The sequence below is a fragment of the Panthera pardus genome, unplaced genomic scaffold (genome assembly GCF_024362965.1).
Source record: "Panthera pardus isolate Hobbes unplaced genomic scaffold, ASM2436296v1 HiC_scaffold_2, whole genome shotgun sequence".
NCBI lineage: Eukaryota > Metazoa > Chordata > Mammalia > Carnivora > Felidae > Panthera > Panthera pardus.
Window position 1 is genome coordinate 1601045 of NW_026526765.1, and position 19265 is coordinate 1620309.

The window sequence follows — 19265 nt, forward strand, 5'->3', positions numbered from 1 at the left end:
ATTTCAAACAATCAAGGGCCTTTGAAAGCACTTTGGGAGGAGGTGATGTGTGTGTCAGGGCTGTGCAGGATGGTTCTGGAGGGAAGAGGCAAATGAGGATGACCCGGGGTGACCCGTGGAGAGCCCGGTGGGGATGTCCTGCGTGAGGACCCCGCACGGTGCTGGACAGAGACTCTCCTGGGTCTCCCCACTTAGCCGTATGTGAGTGCCCTTCTGTCCCAAAGTTCACGATCCTAGGGGCCCAAAATGATGATGTACGAAGACTAACCTATTCAAAAAATGAAATCTAACTAAAAATAAAAGTAAAACATGAGTCGCATTTTCGCTTCAATGAACTGGAATGGGTGACTGTTTTCGTGAGAAAGGACTTTCTTGCCAAATGTCAGCTTTGTAAAGGTTCCAGTTAGGAAACGGTGTCCTTCGCGAGGGAAGGACTCTTCACCTAACACCTCAGCCCAAGTGGGGACACGCAGTTACCACCCTGAGCAAGTCTGCAGGGGCAGGAGGGAGGGAGGAGGCTCTGGGTCCACAGGGGCCAGGTGAGAGCCCGTCTCTGGTTCTTGAATCGGATCTTGAGTCCTCTGCACATTGGGCACACGTGCACCCGGCTGCAAGCAGCCCTGGGACCTTCTCTTCCCAGAACCTGGAATCGGGAAACAATATGTGAGACAAGACTATTTGGGAGAAACAGTGCGTAAACATTCACTGTAAAAGTGGCGGATGGCACCGTGGATGGGCTCACAGGACTGGGGACGTTTTATTCATCTGCCTGTAGTCTCCAAAGCAATATCTCTTTGAAATGTGTGGGCATAACTTTCGGAGTTTGGATCGCACAGACAATTTAGGTCCGTTAGAACTCTCCTCTCCCTCAAATGCACCTGGAAAAGATAAAAAAAAAAAAAATCCAGCTGCCTATTTTGAGTAATGTTGGCAAAGTTTTCCAAGATGTTTACAGTGTAGCTAGTTCGCCTTCGCAGAGGGATGTGTTTTCGACACGAGCCCGTGGAATTAAGGTGCGGGATCGCCGCTCACGGAGCCACAATTAAAAAGCAAGACCTTGCCAGTAGTGCTCTCACTGCTGCTTTGAAACACATCAAGCAGACATTCTAGAAACAAAAGGGACTCACACAGCCTCCCAGAAATGCTTCTGAGCACTTGGGAAACTACACATCAAAGACGACACGTGGGACTCTTTTTGTCTCTTGAACTGGCAGAAAGCTTTTCATTGGAAGACTTCAGATGCTTTACAAATGTGGGCTCGTGTGTTTGTCTACGCAGCCGTGCACTAGAGGCAGTCTCCTGCCGGAGCACAGGGATGCGGCCTGGAAACGAACGGTGGCAAGAACCACGCGGAGCCGGAGGCTTTGGGAAGTGCGCGTGTCTGCACGTGTGTGTGTGCGTGTCAATGCGTGCGAGTGCGTGTTGGTGCAGGAAGGTTCAAACAGGACCAACCCTCAGGGTATCTACAGTCACCACCTCATAAGGGCCCCCCCTCCCCCTTACAGCCTGTGAGTCTGGTGCAGGTCAGGGAAAGAAAATGATACTTCTGTTCCGATGGATACACATGCACTTCCTTTCTTCCCACGACCTGCTTCAGTTGGCCGTAATGAGCAGAACCCCAGTATCCAGCCCTGACCCTGCAGACTCAGGGGCCCTTTGGAACCAACAGGGGTGAGGAGCGCCCGATTCTCTATCACTAGAGGCAAGAGAAAATGGAGAAGTGACCAGTGTGAAGCACCCACTTCCGCCACAATATTCCAAATCAAGATCTGAGTGCACAATCCAATCAAATGTCAGCCGCTCCCAAGGAGCAGCCTGAAATTACTATCTTCATAATAAGGCCGGATCTAAGGCTCAGAAAGCTGCATGCCTCAGCAGGCATCTCTTGGGGACTTTGGCACAGCTCTCCACTCACGCTTGCCCACGGAGGGCAGAGTTTATATCTGTTGGGTCGCCGTGTACATGTGGCATCCTCTTCGCCAAATCGATCCACATCAGTTGAACAGGCACATGATTAAAGCAGAGGAGAAGATCTCAGGATGCCCAGAACTCCTTGCCAGAAGCTCCGGGGAAGCCCTCTCTGAGCTTGTCCGTCTATTCTAGTGGCTTGAAGCCAGGTGGAGAACGGGCAAAATCACGGAGGAACAGTCTGGCTCATCGCGGGCACGTCCGGGCTCCTGGTTCTGCTGGATGAGCTTTGCAGAACCCCATTTTAGCTTGGGGGCTACAGCAGCTTAACGGTTAAATCGTGGCCGATCTAGGAGAGAGTCATCTGCCGAGATGGTGAGCACGCGCCTTTGGGGGCCCCCGTGAGGGGACCTTCGAGTATCTGACAACAGAGCAGCGATACACAAAATTAGTCAGGTACGAGGAGGCCAACTCAGGCCGGGTTACGAAGGCACATTTCTCTCCACCTGTCTTTGATCGTTGACGGGTGCTCTTGGAGGGAAGAAACACACAGAGAAGAAGGGTGTCCCACGCAGGACATCCATAATTAAAGCCGGCTTCAATGGAAGTGCCTCCTCGCCCTCGCATGAAGCTTTGTCATACTGCAGGAAGCGTGGCCGCGCGGCGTAAAGAAAAGTTAAACAGTTGTCAGCGGAGAGCAGATGAGGCTTTATTGAATCCCTGCATTACTAATGCATGAAGAGGTGCCTTGCTAAGCACCAGAGATACAATCACGCTTTTAATCATTGTACAAGTTTTATTACCAATAGCCCCATTAAACAAAAGGAACAGGGTAGACTTTCTCCAGGGCGGGAGCTCAGGTGGTGCTGGGGAAATCGGTGACCCGGGGTCACTGGGATGCCAGCGATCGGGCCGAGGGTCATCTCGGTACAGAAAGAGGGCTAGTGTTACCAGCTGCAGGACAGAGAGGAGGTGAGGCTTCAGGCTCCCCTCCGCCCAGGGCCAGGGCCAGGGGCAGGGGCAGGCCGCCCTGGCAGGTAGCCCTGTCGCAACACTCCAGGCAGCAGCCAGCACGCGCCTCCCCCCGGGGACAGTTGGAGAACGGGCTTCTGCCCTGCGGTGACTCGCGTGGGGGTCGGGGCGCTGGGGTGGGAACAGGCTCATCCCCACCAGTCAGGCTGATGGTTTTGCCTCCATCGGGCTGAGCTCCGTCGGCACCCGGGGGGACCCAGGCAAGCAAGGCACTTGCCTTGGGCACCAACCATCTCAGTCATCGAGAGCGCTAATTTTCAACGTGGTATTTTAGAAAATTAAAATGCAAACCAACGTGCGTCTTAACAAAGTACCACCTTTGTAAACAGGTAGGACGGGGACCAGGACCCAGCGGGTACCTGCCAGCGCCCAGGGCCGGAGGAGAAGTCAGCAATACTGATCTTGTGTTTGTGTTTTGTCTGCCTCGGGTTTTTGCGTGGATTTCGACCTTCTCAAGGATTGTGTTACAATATGACCTATCTCCACGCCTGGGTGTTTGCCCCAGCATACTGCGGGGGGCACCACGTCCCCCCAGCACACTCCTACATGAAGTCGTAACTCCCAGGACCTCAGACGGTGACTTGATCTGAAAAAAAGGTCACCGCAAGTGTCATTAGTTAGGACGAGTTGAGCTGGACTGATGGGCCCCAACCCCTGGTAAGAAGGGCAGTGTGGACCCAGATGCACAGAAGCAGGTGACCGTGACGGCACACACGGGGGTGGTGGCTTCACAAGCTAAGGGGCACCCGGTGGCCGGAGGCCACCGGCAGCTGGACAGAGACGTGCAACAGACGCCCCTCGGAGTCTCAGAAGGACCCGGCCCCGCCCACACGTAGCTGCGGATTTCCGGTGTCCCGAGCCGTGACTCGAGTTCTGTTCTTCGAGCTGCCGGGTCTGGCCTGCCTTGTGCACGAAGCGTGTACCTTCCTCTGCTCACCCCGGGCCGGGCCCGTCCCCCGCCTGCTCTCCCCTGGCGCCTGGCTTCAGGGAGGGACACAGGGGCATGTTCACAGGGCGCTGGGCGCAGGGGCGGGGCGGGGAGGCCGGGCAGCAGCCTCAGCGGGCAGCCCCGACGCACACGCGCTTACGTTCCGTGTGCCCCAGCCCGGAAGTGGTGGCGAGATGGCCCAGCCCCGGAAGTGATGGTGAGATACCCAACCCCAGCCCCGGAAGTGGTGGCGAGATGCCCAACCCCAGTCCCGGAAGTGATGGTGAGATGCCCAGCCCCAGCCCCAGAAGTGGTGCCTAGGTGCCCCCAGCCCCGGAAGTGGTGGGGAGATGCCCAACCCCAGACCCGGAAGTGATGGTAAGATGCCCAGCCCCAGCCCCAGAAGTGGTGGGGAGATGCCCAACCCAGACCCGGAAGTGATGGTGAGATGCCCAGCCCCAGCCCCGGAAGTGGTGGGGAGATGCCCAACCCCAGACCCGGAAGTGATGGTGAGATGCCCAGCCCCAGAAATGGTGCCTAGGTGCCCCCAGCCCCGGAAGTGGTGGCGAGATCCCCAACCCCAGACCAGGAAGTGATGGTGAGATGCCCAGCCCCAGCCCCGGAAGTGGTGGCGAGATGCCCAACCCCAGGCCCGGAAGTGATGGTGAGATGCCGAGCCCATGGTGAGTGTTACTGCTTAGGCTCTGGCACCGAGAAGGAGTCGGTGAAGCCCACCTTTCTTAGGCCCCGAGAAGATGAGGCACACCTGTGCCCCCAGGGCAGTCGTGGGAGCGTGTCACCGTGCTGCCACCAGAGGACTGGAGGGGCCAGCAGAGCCTTACTGGGCCTGTCTTTCCCAACCTCCTGGGACCATACCTGCCTCCACGTGTAAGACGCAGGTAAGGACAGGGCACATCCGGGTTTTGGCGTGAGCCTCAGCACATTGCTTGTGAAGGCATTTTGCTCACAGTCTCCCGGATGGAGCCAGTGTGGCGAAGAGGAGGTTCCATAGTGCAGAGCAAGGCTAGAAGGAAGCCAGCGGCCTCGTGAGATACCCAGGTGGCGTCAGGGCCCCGTCCTCACACAGCACGTGGCCGCCGTGTCCAGCTCGCCACCCACCCTCTCACCTTGCCCTTGTGATGAGCCCCCTGGGCCCCCACCCCCGCTCACCCCTGGGTTTAAAACAAAGCAGAGAAAGCAGAGGCAGCCCTGCGAATCCACATACCCCCTGAGTCTGGCGGGGGGCGTGGCCACAGCAGACCCTGGGGTCGCAAAGCCGGAGCCCGGCCTCCCCGCTGACCCGGCTACAGGGCAGCAGGTGAGGACCCCTGCTCGGCCTCCCTTCTGTCAGGCCCTCCTGGGTCACAAGGTTGGAAAATGAAGAAACAGAGAGGTTTGCGCCCCCAGCTTGGAAACAAAACGTGCTCTCCCCGCTGGGGCTTGACTCAGTCTCTGTCGCTCAGATTTACTCAGGGAGTCGCTCAGATTTACTCCGTCCGCCAGGTGTGGGGCCTTTCTCTGCCCAGTCACTGGGGCCTTGGGACCTTTTCCGGGAGGAGATGGGGGGTGGCTCCTGGAGGCATCTCTAGCCCAGAGCAGACTGAGCTCATCCTTCTGGGGGCCCCTCCCCGACCCTGCCTCCGCCCCACCATGCCGGTCCCCCCACCGCCTCCCAGAGCCCGTGAGTTCCTCTGTAGGGGAGAGGCTCTGCTCTCAGCGTTTTCCCCATAGGGCCGGCGGGAGGACCTATGACCCTTGCCCACACCTCCCTGACTTCCAGCCTCCTAGGAAGAGCGTGTAAACCCAAGTTGACTTGTCTGTCCCCCATAATTGGCCTTGGCAGCCTCCAAATTAGGTATAAAATTTGGATTTCTCCATCAGGACCCCCAGATTCCCACTACTCGCCTTTGTGGTGCTGGATACCAATTTCCTTCTCGTTACGATTTGTTCTCGTGTCCAGGGTCAGAATGATGGCCCAGAGCTGTGTTCCGAGTGTCATGACTGCAGCGGGACCCAGAGTCATTACTCCCGTTCGCAGGGTCCGGAACAAGGGGCGGGGCCCCCACCCCGTGCTCTGGGTCCGTCAAGGTCACGGCACCGAGACAGATGCTTGGCCCGACACCTGCCGTCCCTCGCGAAGGCTGACTTACTGCGTTGTTGCAAATACGGGGTTATGTCCGCCCTTCCGCTTCTGGATCAAGCTAAGTGTTGTGCATTTTATGCCAGATTGGCAATTTGTTGTGTCCTTTTCACGTGCTCTTACCGTGTATCTTGAGCTAAGCCCCTCTTGGGCTCTTCACTCCGAAAGAGGGCTGCTGTTTTCCCGGATATCTGGCCGCCAGTGCCAGGAGGAGTTCCTTCAACAGGAACCTTGCAAGTTTGCTCATTAACCGGATGCGTGTCACGGGAGCTGGGAGGTGGGGACACCTCTAACCGGGACAGAGTGTGGGAACCACCACCTGCTAACCGTTCCCGAAGGAAGCGGTGGGGGGTGGGGGGCTGGGATGATTCAAACAGGTGGCAAGAGAGGAGTCCTCTCGGACAGGAAGTGACGTGTGATGGGTGCCGCCTCGGGCCGCCGGGCTGTGTCCCCACCTGGGGGTGAGCCTTGTGCACGTCCTGCCCACGTCGGTAAAGCCGCTGGGATGTGGGCACAGACGGCAGCTGGCCTTCAACCCCGTGCTCGGCACCCTCCCCCGCCACACCGGCCCCCGGCCTGGATGCGGAAGGCACGCTGTCCTTCACTTCCCTGCACTGCCCACGACAGCGACTGCTTACGCCAGTGACGAGGACTTGATGTCCGGCAAACATGTCTGTGAATCAGCCTGTGCCGCCTGGGGGTGGGAAAGAAGGAGCATATGCAGGCAAGAGAAAGCGTGGATGATGTTCCTCTGCTCTGGCCGACCCACGGCTAGGCTGCTGTAGAAATCTAGAGACGGGCGCTTTGGAATGTTCCCGGAAACCTGTCTCGCAAACACAGTATCTGGCTTCCCATCCTTGGTCTTTTCTGGAAATGAGAAGACACAGCTGAGGACACAGGTTTTGTTTTCTCTCTTTAATGTAAAGAATTCAGGGTTTTTTTTCCCCTCGTCATCCTTACTCTCATCCGGCAACATTGTCTGGGAGAAAGAACTCGGTATTTTCCACGCCTTCCCGGAGGGCAAAGACCTAAGTGCAGGTCTGGTTTTGTGTTCATGCCCCCCCCAATCTCCACCCCGCCACCCCCCCCCCGGGACGGGACGGGCGCTCCCTGGAGGGATGGGCCCAGCAGCCTGTCCGCTTTCCTGCCGGGTGCACAGCTCTCTGGCCTCCTCGCAGGCCAGAAATCGGTGGGTCGAAAGCAACTGCCTGCGTGGCGCAGCGCGGCCCGAGACCCGCGAAAACGCCCGGCGGCCCGGAGGCGGTGCCTTCCCATCCGAGTGTGTCGTCTCGTGTCCTCCCATGGCAGGGTCACGTCGCGAAGCCCCCTCCGCGATGCGGAACTCCTGAAAGTGCCGGCAGTTTGACCAGAGCCGCTTACGGTCGCAGTCCGTCAAGAAGTGCACTCTCAACACGTTCAGAGTTATCTCTGAGTGAGATGTGCTCGTTTAAATACTGTAATTCCCATAATACCCTGACAAAAGCTCTATTCATGGTCCTGACAATACCGTCCTGTCTGCGCTTACCCAGAAAGTAAACATCACTGCCAAAGCCTGCTTAAGAGCCCTAAGCACATCCGTCATCCAGTCGGAACCGGTGACAGTTACGGCTTCTTTGCAAAAGCCGAGGTGCGCACTCCACGCGCCGCTCCTAGGGCCCGGTCACGTCCGAGCTGCGAGCCCGGGGTTGCACGCGAGGCGGGGAGAAGTGCCTCGACGGAGCCGAGCGCGCAGCCCGTGCCCCGGCTTGTAATCCCCCGGGAGGGACGGCTCACGCAGCTACGGGGTGGGCGCCATTGCGACCTGACCTGTACACACGCTCCGTGGCACGGGGCTGCCTGCCTGGAAACTAGTGTCCTACGTCTTCAAGGTCCCAGGAGCACAGGGGACCTCGCGCCATGTCGCGTGCTCAGACGGGGCTCTGCCTGGGTTCTGCCAGAGCACAGTGTTGCTGGCCGCACGCAGACGCCTCTGACGACAGAGCCTGTGCGGGGTGGTTTTCAGAGGCAGCCCCTCCTCCGCGGTGCACACGCTCCGTGGCAGATGCTTCCCGGCTCAGGCCCGTGCTCACCAGGCTTCTGGGCCCTTCGGGGGAACTTCCGCGTTGTGGATCCACATCCGTTCCCCCCGCTCGCTGCCTTCCTCTTGGTATTCTGAGAGCAGAGACTGATTAGCCGCCGATGCCTCCTCTGAGCTCCCGTGTTCAAACCCAGCAGGTCGGAAAAGCTGTTTCCACGGGGCTGAGATAGGAGAGCGTCGGTGCAGGTGAAGCACCCTGGGTCCCAGGCAGGGAACCCCCGGGGCGCGTGGCAGATTTCTGGCTGTACTTTGCATACCATTGATCTCGCTGTCCGTGTCGAGCTCGTCGTTTGTTTGCAGGACGTGTGGCCCAGCTCCCTCTGCTCTTCATAAGTGCCAGCCTACATCCTGTCCTTAGGCCGACGGCCACCTCCAGCCGTTATGCTGGCGTTTGAATAAAGCAAATGCGGCCCGGACTAGATTTCAGGTAGGTTTCAGACCTGAAACTTCGGTTGTTTTCCCTCTTAGAAGCCACTTGGTGGATGTGAAACGTCGGTGAATGTCCAGATCCTTACTGAAGGCATCGGGGTTTTGTGCAATCAGTAGGAACCATCAGAGGCAGGTCCTTGCTTCCTCAGTGTCCCCGGCAGATCCCCGCATACAGCCTGCCTGAGTCCTTGACCGTTGGGATGTGCACGACGTCCCGGGCACAGCCGCCTCCTGCTCCTGCCCGTGTCACCCAAACGGCAGATTTCTGCCCAGCCCTGAGTCCACGGGCCCTCGGTGTAGAAACGCAATCCAGACCCTGACTGATATGGCGAGGATCAGAGTATAAGCTTTAACGCTCAGAATAACAATATAAATAAGCTTGTCTGCCGTGATTCTGTGGCCCTGCCCTTCCCCAGCAGAGACACTAAGTGACTGCACAGACCGTGCCCGTGACCGACCAACGCTCCCATCCTTCCTGCATTGCTGCCCCGAATGCATCGTGTCTACACGACAGACAGACGGTGGACAGACACACAGCACCCCCAAGCCTCGCAGGTCGGACAGACAGAGCCTCTCATATCTGCATTTAGTCCCATAGGCCTGGAGCTCCCCAAATGCACTGGGATCAACATTTCCACATTATTAATCGTCAAAAGTTGGGACATTTGGTCTATGCAGAATTGCTTTGGCCTCAGGAGACACAGACACTAGTCACGTTGGTGAACTCACTCTACGTGGTGAGAAAAAGTGGAAAATTCACACATATCCGATGGTGCCAACAGGGGCCAGACTGATGATTTTTATGATCATTCTGTTCATGTGCACCCACAGATCCTGATATTAACTCCTCCTCTTTGCCCCAGACCTCAGTATACGGCAAGGAATCAGATCATCCTCTGGTAGGAGTTCCCACTGGGCCATGAGCTTCTGGAAGGGCAGGTGTGGCCTGGCCAGGGCTGAGGGAGGACACTCCCACCTGAATCTCCAGCAGCGCCTCCCGCTCCCGAGAGGACAGAATGAACCAGGGAAAGAAACCGGGTTGTGTCGCAAGGACGACAGAGAGAGGCCCCAGGGCCACACTGTAAATGAGCCTATGGAATAATATGGAGACTTCTAGCGGAAGCCGGTGAATAGGAGACTCCCCAGCCCCTTCCCCACATGCATGCTTCTTCCTTCCTCTTCCAAGCTCAAGCCCCGTGAGCCTCCCCACCTTTCCAACAGCAGCCCAGCGACCCCTGCAGCCCAGCACCAGTGATGATGCAGTAGGGACCCGAGGGTCACGCCAGGGCAAGGCGGCCACTAGGTCAAGGGCGAGGCAAGGAAGTGCTCAGAGAAGGTTGTGACAGGTGGTCTTGTGGGGCTGGTGGCCACCCCCCCCCCCCCGCCAACCCACTGTGTGGCCAGGCCCTGGGTCTGCAGGGAACCCCCAGTCCCTGGGGGGCAACATCCCTCCCTCCCCCATCCCGCCCGAACCTGAGTGCTCAGACTCAAACCCGCTGGCGCCCTCCTGAAGCTGCCACGTCGCGGCCACCACCTCAGACACTTTGCATTTTGGGCTCTAGGCTCAAAAGGTTTAGGTGCCCCTTTAAATTTCCTTCTAAGTTGTCAGTTATGAACATTTTCCTCTTTTCCGTCGAGAGGGCATGCAGTTCTGGGGTCGACACAGTTTCCGCGGCTGAGTTTGCCCCTAAGTTCAAACCGTGTGATATTTGGGATAAAAATAGCTGAGCGTCTGGAAAAGAAACAGGTTGCCCTGAGCGCCAGAGGTGATGATGTGGGCGCTGAGTGGTTTCTGTTTCTCTCGGAGGGTTTTCCAATCCCCGACTTCAAGGCAAGATTTTCATGCAGCCACCGAGACGATTTCAGAGCGTCACGCGAAGCAAAACCACGGGCCAGGACCCAGGACTCCTTTAATCTTAGAAAAAGTCTCCCTATTGGGACACACCTTTGTTCTTCCTGTGCTGTCATTAATTTCCCCCTTGAACACACTTTCTCCCTCTGACACAATAATGATTTTATTTGAGCCGCTGATGATTATCGGGCTGTGTCAGACTTGAAAACTGCAATTTGGAAAAAGTGGGTCCTGTGCCCTGACACAGCCGAGGCCGCCTCTCCCCTTTCTCCCCTTTCAAAGGCAGGTTTCAGAGCACTCCTTCTAGACTTCAGCTGACATTCTCTGTGCAGGGATTTGAAATCCCGTAGAATATTAAAGGCCCATCTTTGTCTTCAAAATGTACTTTTAAAACCTGTTCTCTGTAGGCCTGTTTTAGTCCCTGGATAATTCTAAGTGACATTAAACAGCAAATGAATGAGACCCGGCACGAAACGCTCAATGGAAATGTATGTTTCGAGACATCATTGACTAAGGTGGGCGCAGTGAGCTGAACCACTGTAGGCAGCCTGGGTATCTGCATCCCAGCCTGCCCCACCCAGCCCATGTCCAGGGGGTCCCCTGCCCCACCCATCCCAGGAGATCCAGCCCCGGTGAGGGCCATCCTGGTGAGAACCAGCCCTGGTGAGATCCAGCCCCAGGAGAACCAGCCCCAGGAGAACCAGCCGAGGTGAGAACCATCCCCAGGAGAACCTTCTCCAGTGAGAACCATCCCCAGGAGAACCTTCTCCAGTGAGAACCATCCCTAGGAGAACCTTCTCCAGTGAGAACCAGCCCCAGGAGAACCAGCCCTGGTGAGATCCGCACAGGAAGAGCCAGAAGGCCATCCCCTAGAGCTGCTCTGTGACTGTTGATGCTGAAACGGGGTGGCAAGAGCCACAGCCATCAAACAAGACATCGGAACGAGACAGCTGGGGCTCTCCCTGGGTGCGGGAAAGAAATAGGAAAAAGTAAAATTTTCAAGTAAGATGCAAGTAATAACAGCCCTCTTTTATGATTTTTTTCTTTATCGTCATCAAGAAATTTGACAACTTCAGGAAGGATGGCCCTTCGTCCTGCAGTGAGGGGCTCCTCTCAGAACTCAGTGGTGTGCAAAGCCTGCTCCCACGCCCCTGCTACCCCTTGTCCTGCTCCCCCCACCCCTACGCCTACCCCCCTCCATCCCCCCACCCCCCACCCCCCCCTTCTTCCCAGTCACCACTTCCCACCCCCGCACTCTCTGGGTCTGGGGTCCTTGACTGTGTTCCCCCTTTCTGTCCGCCCCGTGGCAGGCGTGGTGCCTTCCTCCTCCCGCCGGTCCGGCCATCCCACACCTGGCACAGGTGCGCGTTCCTGGTCCCAGTTCTCTGGGGTGGAGGACGTTGTCGAAGACGCGGCTCCGTGGTCTGTTCCGTGGAGCCTCACGACGGGGCTGGCAGTCTGGGGCACCCAGCAGGGCCGCCGCTGCTCTCCGGGGCGAGGCCCGCCACGGGTCTCCCTGCCTCCCAGGGCCCTGCAGTCGTGGGCGGCCCGAGCCTCCTGGGCCCAACAGATGCTGCTGTGGGTCCTGCCCGCGCACGCCAGCTTCACGGCCGCCAGCTTCTGCGGGCCGGGCTCCCGGACAGCCCCGGGGTGAAGGACACCACAGCCCTGAAGGACAGGGGCAGGTGAGGGGCCGCGTCAGGGTCATCTTGACGCCCCCCGGCTCTGTCACACCTGTCGGGGGCCTGGTGTCCAGGGCGGGAAGGCTGCCGAGGCACCATGTTCTCAGCCAAGGAAGCTTTGGTGCTGTCAGGTGACAGTTTTGGTTGTGACGACCAGCGAGGGCTTCTGGTGGCTGGTGGGTAGAGGCCAACGGACGTCCTTCGATGCCTGGTACAGGCCACCGCCGGGGACAGCCTGGCCCCGCAGGGACAACAGCGGCCCCAGCCAGGATCCGGGTCTGAATTCCCCCTGGTTCAGGGGACCCTGGAAAAGTCACCCGCCCTCCAGGACCCTCCGTGGCCCCCCCATAAAATGGAGGGAGTGACAGCCACTCTCCCCTGGAAAAGCTGTAGCCGTGACCGCGTGTGATGCCGTGTGTAAAATGCTGGCCACGCTCAGTGCAGGAAATAGCCGCAGCCGTCACCACGCTTTATTTACCAAATACACACGGAAACGTCCCAAGCCTGCGGAATTCTTGTCTGGCAGCTACGTCGACAAAAAATACTTTCAAAATATCTTCCCCGATATTGTGTCTGAGTGTAGCATATACCTCACTACAACGAGCCAGTAAATACACCAAATAAAAACGAAACGTGCCCCAGGGGCCCTCTCTTGCCCGCGATGGGTCCGCGTCAACGGAAGTTCACAGACACTGGCTGGTAGGTGGTTATTCTGCCTCCACACGAAATGTTCTCTTCTTTGAGTAACGTGGCTCTGAGACCAAGCATAGTGGGTGTGTGCTCAGTATTTCGGGGAGGAACAGTGGGGCACTTTGTCAAGAAGACCCTGTCCCTGCCACAGTTAGGTCTGGTCTGGCTGCGACCCTGAGGTCAAAGGTGAGGAGAGCCCCAATGGGACTGTGTTCACTTCTGTGGCTACTCTACGCGAAGTCGTCTCCCCGACAAACACACCTACATCTGCCAGCGCGGTAGGGTTTTCGTTTCCTTCCGTGAAACAATAATTAAACACTGCAATCTGCTGTCCACATGGTAAGTTAAATGTTTCTTTCTTCTTGGGCGCGGTCCGGTCCGTGTGCACGCCACTTTGCCGACGGGAGCGCCACCCACATCGGCGTATTTTTGCAACATCACTTTTACTCGGGTGGTAACTCAATTAATTAGAAAGATTGGAATCGCATGGAGTTGCATACTTTGCTAACTAGCATAAACTTGTCATAGTCGCCTGATGTGAAATAGTATCCAGAGAATGTCTAATATAAAATCGCGGGTAAGAAACGGTACCGCCTGCGTGTATAAGTGGGAACAAATTTGTGACAGTGAAGAACCCATGACCCAGATGGCATTCGAAGTCATCAAAGCCCTTAACATTTTCACCCCTGAGCCCCGAGATCATGTTGGGCTTTTTCTTGACCATAAGCCTTAGACGGTCACCCCCATGCGGCGTTCTGGGAGAGTTCACCCCCACGTAAGAAATAACATGCTCTTAGACACTCTGTCTTTTAAAATGTCTCGTATATATTTGACAACTTTAATATGAAGCCCCCGGTAAAATGCCACTCCCATAAGAACACATTAATAGAGATCTTTCCATAAACAGCCTCGGAAAATGGAAGGAAAGCCTTTGAACATTTTCAAAGAGATGCTGTGTTTTCACACAGAGGTGAATTTGCTGTTGCACAATAAAGAGAATCAGATACTTATCAAACCTTCCACGGTGTAGCTCTTTATCTGTGGATCGCAGCCCCGTGTGGCCCCTGCAACTGTTTTAAGTCCCTGGAAGTAGCTTCTGGAAGAAACCACCTCACGGGGGTCGCATTCCGGGAGAGACAGGATGCGTCTCCAACTGACCTGAGTGATCCAGATCCTCTCCTCTCGTCCACACCCTCTCAAGGCCAAGGCCTAGCTGGGCGTCTTCATGCTCTGAGGAAAATCATCTTCGGAAAATCTCAAAAACGTGGCGTAAACATGGGGCGATCTCACTGAGAGGTCAATGAAGCTTGTGTCCCCTCCCCAGTAGCAGGTGAGCAAGTGTGGAATCGTGCCCAGTCACAAAACGCTCCCGATTATAACTGCTGAAGAGGACAGAGCTTGGAATGTCAAGTGCCTAGAAGGGTCACTGCGGAGTTCTGCACGCATGGTGCCCACAACTGAGGCTCTTTGCTCGCAAGGGGCTCCCTCCGCTCCCGGGGTCCCCTCTGGTCTCTCCGTTTAGCTTCTGTCCAGCGGCCGGTCTTCATGTGCAGAGTTCCCTAGTCCTAAAGCCAGGACTTTTTCGTGGAGGGCTTTTTTGTGTCGGTGGGTTTGCTTTGGTGTTTAGCGCTCAGCCCCCTTGGAGAAGGATCAAACGTTTAACTGCACGGAGTTTCTCGCATCCAGTATGATCTACTCTGATTTTAAAGCATCCAAGTGGCTGCAGCTTGAGAAGATGGGGGATGGGTCCTTCACCCAAGCAGAGCCTCTACAGGAGCCGCGTTGGGTCGGAGCAGACGGTCTCCTTGGAGGACGGGGCACCGTGTGTGTGTGTCTAAGATGTGGCCACATCAGGTTATTCATTTAAAGGTGGGGCCATCTCAGGGTGCCCCATCTCAGGGGCTCAGTCGGCTGAGCGTCCGACATCAGCTCAGGTCATGATCTCACGGCTCGTGGGTTCAACCCCCACATCGGGCTCTGGGCTGACAGCTCAGAGCCTGGAACCTGCTTCACATCCTGTGTCCCCCTCTGTCTCTGCTCCTTGCCATTCACACTCTGTCTTTCTCTCTCTCTCTCTCAAAAACAAAACTTTAAAAAAAAAAGTTAGAGGCCACCTCCTATGAAATGCAGCCTAAGAAAATTATTAGAAATGCCATGTGGATTTGTGCATACAGATGTGTATCATGCTGTCATTTGTAGGCAAAAGTGTAAATCGCTTACAAGTCCACTCTCAGGGAAAATGACCAACAGTACAGTGTGTCCATACGATAAAACCTACGTAACAGCGTGCGATATTTCTAAAATATTTTTTAATGTTTATTTATTTTTGAGAGACAGAGAGAGACAGAGCGTGAGAGGGGGAGGGGCAGAGAGAGAGGAAGACCCAGAATCCAAAGCGGGCTCCAGGCTCCGAGCTGTCAGCACAGAGCCCGACGTGGGGCTCGAACTCACAGACCGCGAGATGATGACCTGAGCTGAAGTCGGACACCCACCCGACTGAGCCACCAGGCGCCCCAATATTTCTCATGTCATGAACTTTAAATAGTAGAATTTCCAAACTGCGTAATGATCCCAAACTTATCAGAGAAAAACATAAATGTCTGCATATACATCAGTAAAAGTCCGGGGGAAAACTACTTTACGTGTTTAGAATAGATCCGGGAAGTGCGATCATGGGTTCTTTAAACAAACAAACAAACAAACACGTTTTCACATATTCAAGTCAATCATATTGAAATGGTACGTTCAAGGCAAATTGCTCTCCGTGACAAACGAGCCCGCTGTGCTGTGAACGGACAGAGACGACTCCTGCCCGCAGCACAGGGGGCAGTGAGGCACAGGGGAGCCCTGCATCTGAAAGCGTGATGCCCCCGGGCTGCTTCCGGGGCAGATCCGAGCCGTGTGACCCTGCACGGCCACCCCCGTGCATCCCAAGGAGACCCGTGCCCGGAGGAACGCCCGTGACACCGTTTTGTGAGGAGAAACAGCTGCGAAATGCCCGTCTGCCAACACGCAGCGTGGACGTTTTTGTCTCTTCTTCGAGTGACGGACTGTGAGTGTCCAGACTCACGTCTGATGCCTGGTTTGGGGGCTGTAACGACCCCAAGTGAAGTTCCAGGCGTGACTCCGGGTCCCTCGGGGGGTCTGGTGACACCTGGTGACGGAGAAAGAGGTGGGGTCACCTCTGAGGAGCTTTATGACCCACACCGAGCCTTTGACGAATGTCCATTCCCTGTGGTGGGAACGCGACCCGCGTGAGCGAAAAGTTAGAACAAAGGAAACTCGACCGGGGGCTGGCCAGCTCCCGTCGCCACGGCGTGCCCGCAGAGCGTCGACGAGCCTCCGAGGTCCCCATCGGACGCAGCCTTCGGCCACAGAGGGGCATCAGAGGAGCCGAGCGGAGGAGACCGTGCGTCGCCGCCTCCGATTAGAGGGTTAATTGCCTTCTTTAAACACAACACGGCGATCACGCCCGCGATGGCTGTTTCCTCGTGGCGCACGGCACGCAGCGAGCCGGGGGATGAAACGATCCCTACAGTCAAAGGAATGACTGTATTTGTGGTAAATTCCTTTGAGAATAATTTTGCTTTCAACCCCGGGTGGGAGGGTGTCTTTGATACAAGACATGAAGTATTACCCAAGGCGGAGGACAGGGGGGGCCGCACCTGACAGGTGTGCTCCTGGTCCCGGGCCAGGTAACTCACTAAGACTAACCTGGGGCACATTTGCATTCGAAAACCGGGCCTGACATCCAGAGAAATCAAAGAGCCTGACACAGCTGAAGGTTTTATATTTGGAAATGAAGCGAAAATGCCGGAGCCCGGTTCCAGGGACGAACTGCAGTGAGTTCAGTCGGGCCGAGCCCGGCTCAGGGACGGAGGGGAAGGCCCGGACTGCCTCCTTCAGTCTGTGCTGAGGGCTTCCCCTGGACACACCGGGCGCGCCTCACCACCTCTGTTTCCCTGCACGGCGGCGTGTAGGGGGGCCGGGAGGGGCCCCCAGGACCCAAAGCGCTCTGCTCTGTTGGCGTCTGGGACCGCCTCGACTCCCGAATGCCCACAGAGGGACTCGACAGAGGAAAAGAAATATTTACGGCAGGGGGAGGGGTGGAGATGAGAGGGAGGGGGAGAGAGAGATTTTTATTTCTTGGGTAGTAGCTGTCAAATGGAAATAGAAATTGTAGAAAATAAGCAATTTAGAGGACGTGCAAAGGATTGTTAAAAAAAAAAAACAAAAAACAAAAAACTGGCCCCGCTTTCTGTAGAACTGAATTTCCCGTATAAACCCAGACTTGAAGTGGGGCCACGTGTTATCTCCTCACACGGTGATTAGGTTTAGTCCTCATGCTGTTGACCTTACTAATATCTGGTTCTAACGGAGGGGGCGCTGCCCCTGGCTCATCCGTGGGACACACTCAGCTTTGTGTCTGGGGAACGTGCACACCTGCCCTTTGGGGAGAGGCGCTCCCTCCCTCCCTCCCTGCTGTTGCTGCTGCTGCGGCCCAGGACCCAGGGGCCAGTCCGGGGGCCCCAGCACGGCTCCCCTGCGTCAGGAGACCCAGACCCCTTGAGACCCTCGGCCACTCAGCCACGGATGTGGAATCCCTCCCAGACAACGGCTTCTGTTGTCTCCAACACTGGCAACAAATGTTTTATTGTTTTTGTTTTAAATTCCGCTCTTGTGTAAAAATGATTTGCTTTGTTTATGGAAATCTCTGGCGGAGATGAAGGTTAGAACGCTTTCCTCCGACAGTTTGCTTCATTTGTAAAGAATTTATTTTTCGGGTTACAATGGACTGAATGTTTGTTCCCCTCCCCGCCCCCGCTTCATACACTGAAATCCTAACCTCCGAGGTGATGGTGTTCGAAGGTGGGTCTTGGGGATGTGATCAGCCTGGCAGGGTGGTGCCCCCGTGGATAGGGTTAGTGTCCTTATAAAGAGGCCCCAGGGAGCCCCCTGGCTCCATCATCCAGGTGAGGACACGGTGAGAAGGCAGAGTCTGCGAAGCAGGAAGCACATCTCGTCAGACATCGAATCTGCCGGCAGCCTGAACTCGAATTTCCAGCCTCCAGAACTGTGAGAAGTGAGTTTATGTCGTGTAACCTGCCGTCCATAGTGTCTGTTATAGGCCTGGTCGTAACCCCTTGTTCTGTTAACAGACAGGTTTCTCGATGCAATCCAGCGCCCACGAGGCCGGCTCCTGATGGAGGTCCAAGGACACGGGAGGGTGAGGGCAGGGCTGTTCCTTGGAACCTCCTCACGCATCGCCTGAGGGACCCGAGCCCCTGTCCCCGCAGGGGGGCGGAACCAGACTGGGAAGCATGCATCTGATGTTATTACAGTCTTCAGGGACGGGGGTTGAAGGAACAAATTCCTGCCCCTTCCAGCTCTTATCAGCCCCGAGACTCTCAGAAAAGGAACCAAGTGGGACCTGGGGCCATCAGCTCTAAGCCGGCAAGCGAAGTCCCCTCCCCTTGCCGCGTGTCTGGGTGACACAGCTCATGATTCTCTGGCCGCGAGCAGCACCGCAGAGACGGGCCAGGTGGACTGATGAGCCACAGCCCCCAGGAACCACTTTTCCACCCTCCTGCTTTCATGCACGGAGCCGGCCTGTCACTCGGGGCACAAACACTACGGGGCAAGTGGAGACCCCTCCCTGCAGCTGACACAGATTCTGTTTTCTCCTGGAAGACGGTGTGGTTTGGATTTCAGGGAATCCGTGCCACCTAACCTTGAGCAGCTGGGAAGATCCAGCCACCTGTGTGTCCCCCCAGGCCGTGCAGAGCCCCCTAACTTGTCACTCAAGAAGTGGCAACCAGTAAGTTTGAAAGGCGGTGCTTTCTGGATAAACCACACGGCAGGGCTGGAGGTGACGCGGGCTCCGTGCCGGGAACACGCGCGTCCCCCCAAACCTGCCTGGGGTGTGTGTCATTCTGGGGGCACGCTGTTCCCACGAGAGGGGGTGTGGAGACCCCCACAGAGCCTATGGATTTCGTACCCTACTATTAAAGTGAAACTGCCCCTTGTGGCTTGTCTGGTTAAACACCTTCTTCACATCTCATTACACGGCAAAGTACCATGCTTTTCATTTCTAAGATGTGATTAAACTCGCCTTCATTCTTGTTTGAGGCTTGGAACCTTTTATTTTGGGGGAAGAAAAAAGTAGACTTCAGAAGGGAGCGGTCTAGTGCCCTGACACTTGGTGAGCCCACGAAATTTAATCCTTCACACTCTCTCCCGGGGTGATTTCAATTAAATTTGTTCAAAATTTATCAGTTTCCTGCATGTTGGCATAAATGATTCAGGACCCCTTATGCATCCACTGAGTGGAAGGTGTTGAAGGGTACACACTATTGTTATAACTTTTCAGTTTCTTCGCAAATTCACCTAATAGGAGTTTCTATTATTTAAAACCCTGGCCTCGCACTCAGTGGCCCTGTCGCTGTTGTAGCGGTGCCGTCTCATGACCCATGCAGATGTGGGGACAATCCCGAGGTACAAGAGCTGTGCATTCCCCCGGCTCATGC

At 56.0% G+C, this 19265-nt stretch overlaps 1 long non-coding RNA gene across 1 annotated transcript; it reads right to left on the reverse strand.

Annotated features, from left to right (window-relative positions):
• Nucleotides 1–314: 314 nt before the first annotated feature.
• LOC109267853 (uncharacterized) lies at nt 315–6204 on the reverse strand. Its single transcript, XR_002080316.2, has 2 exons — nt 6132–6204; nt 315–643 (listed from the first exon to the last, which is right to left on the reverse strand). It is a non-coding gene; the product is annotated as an uncharacterized LOC109267853 (long non-coding RNA).
• Nucleotides 6205–19265: the final 13061 nt, after the last annotated feature.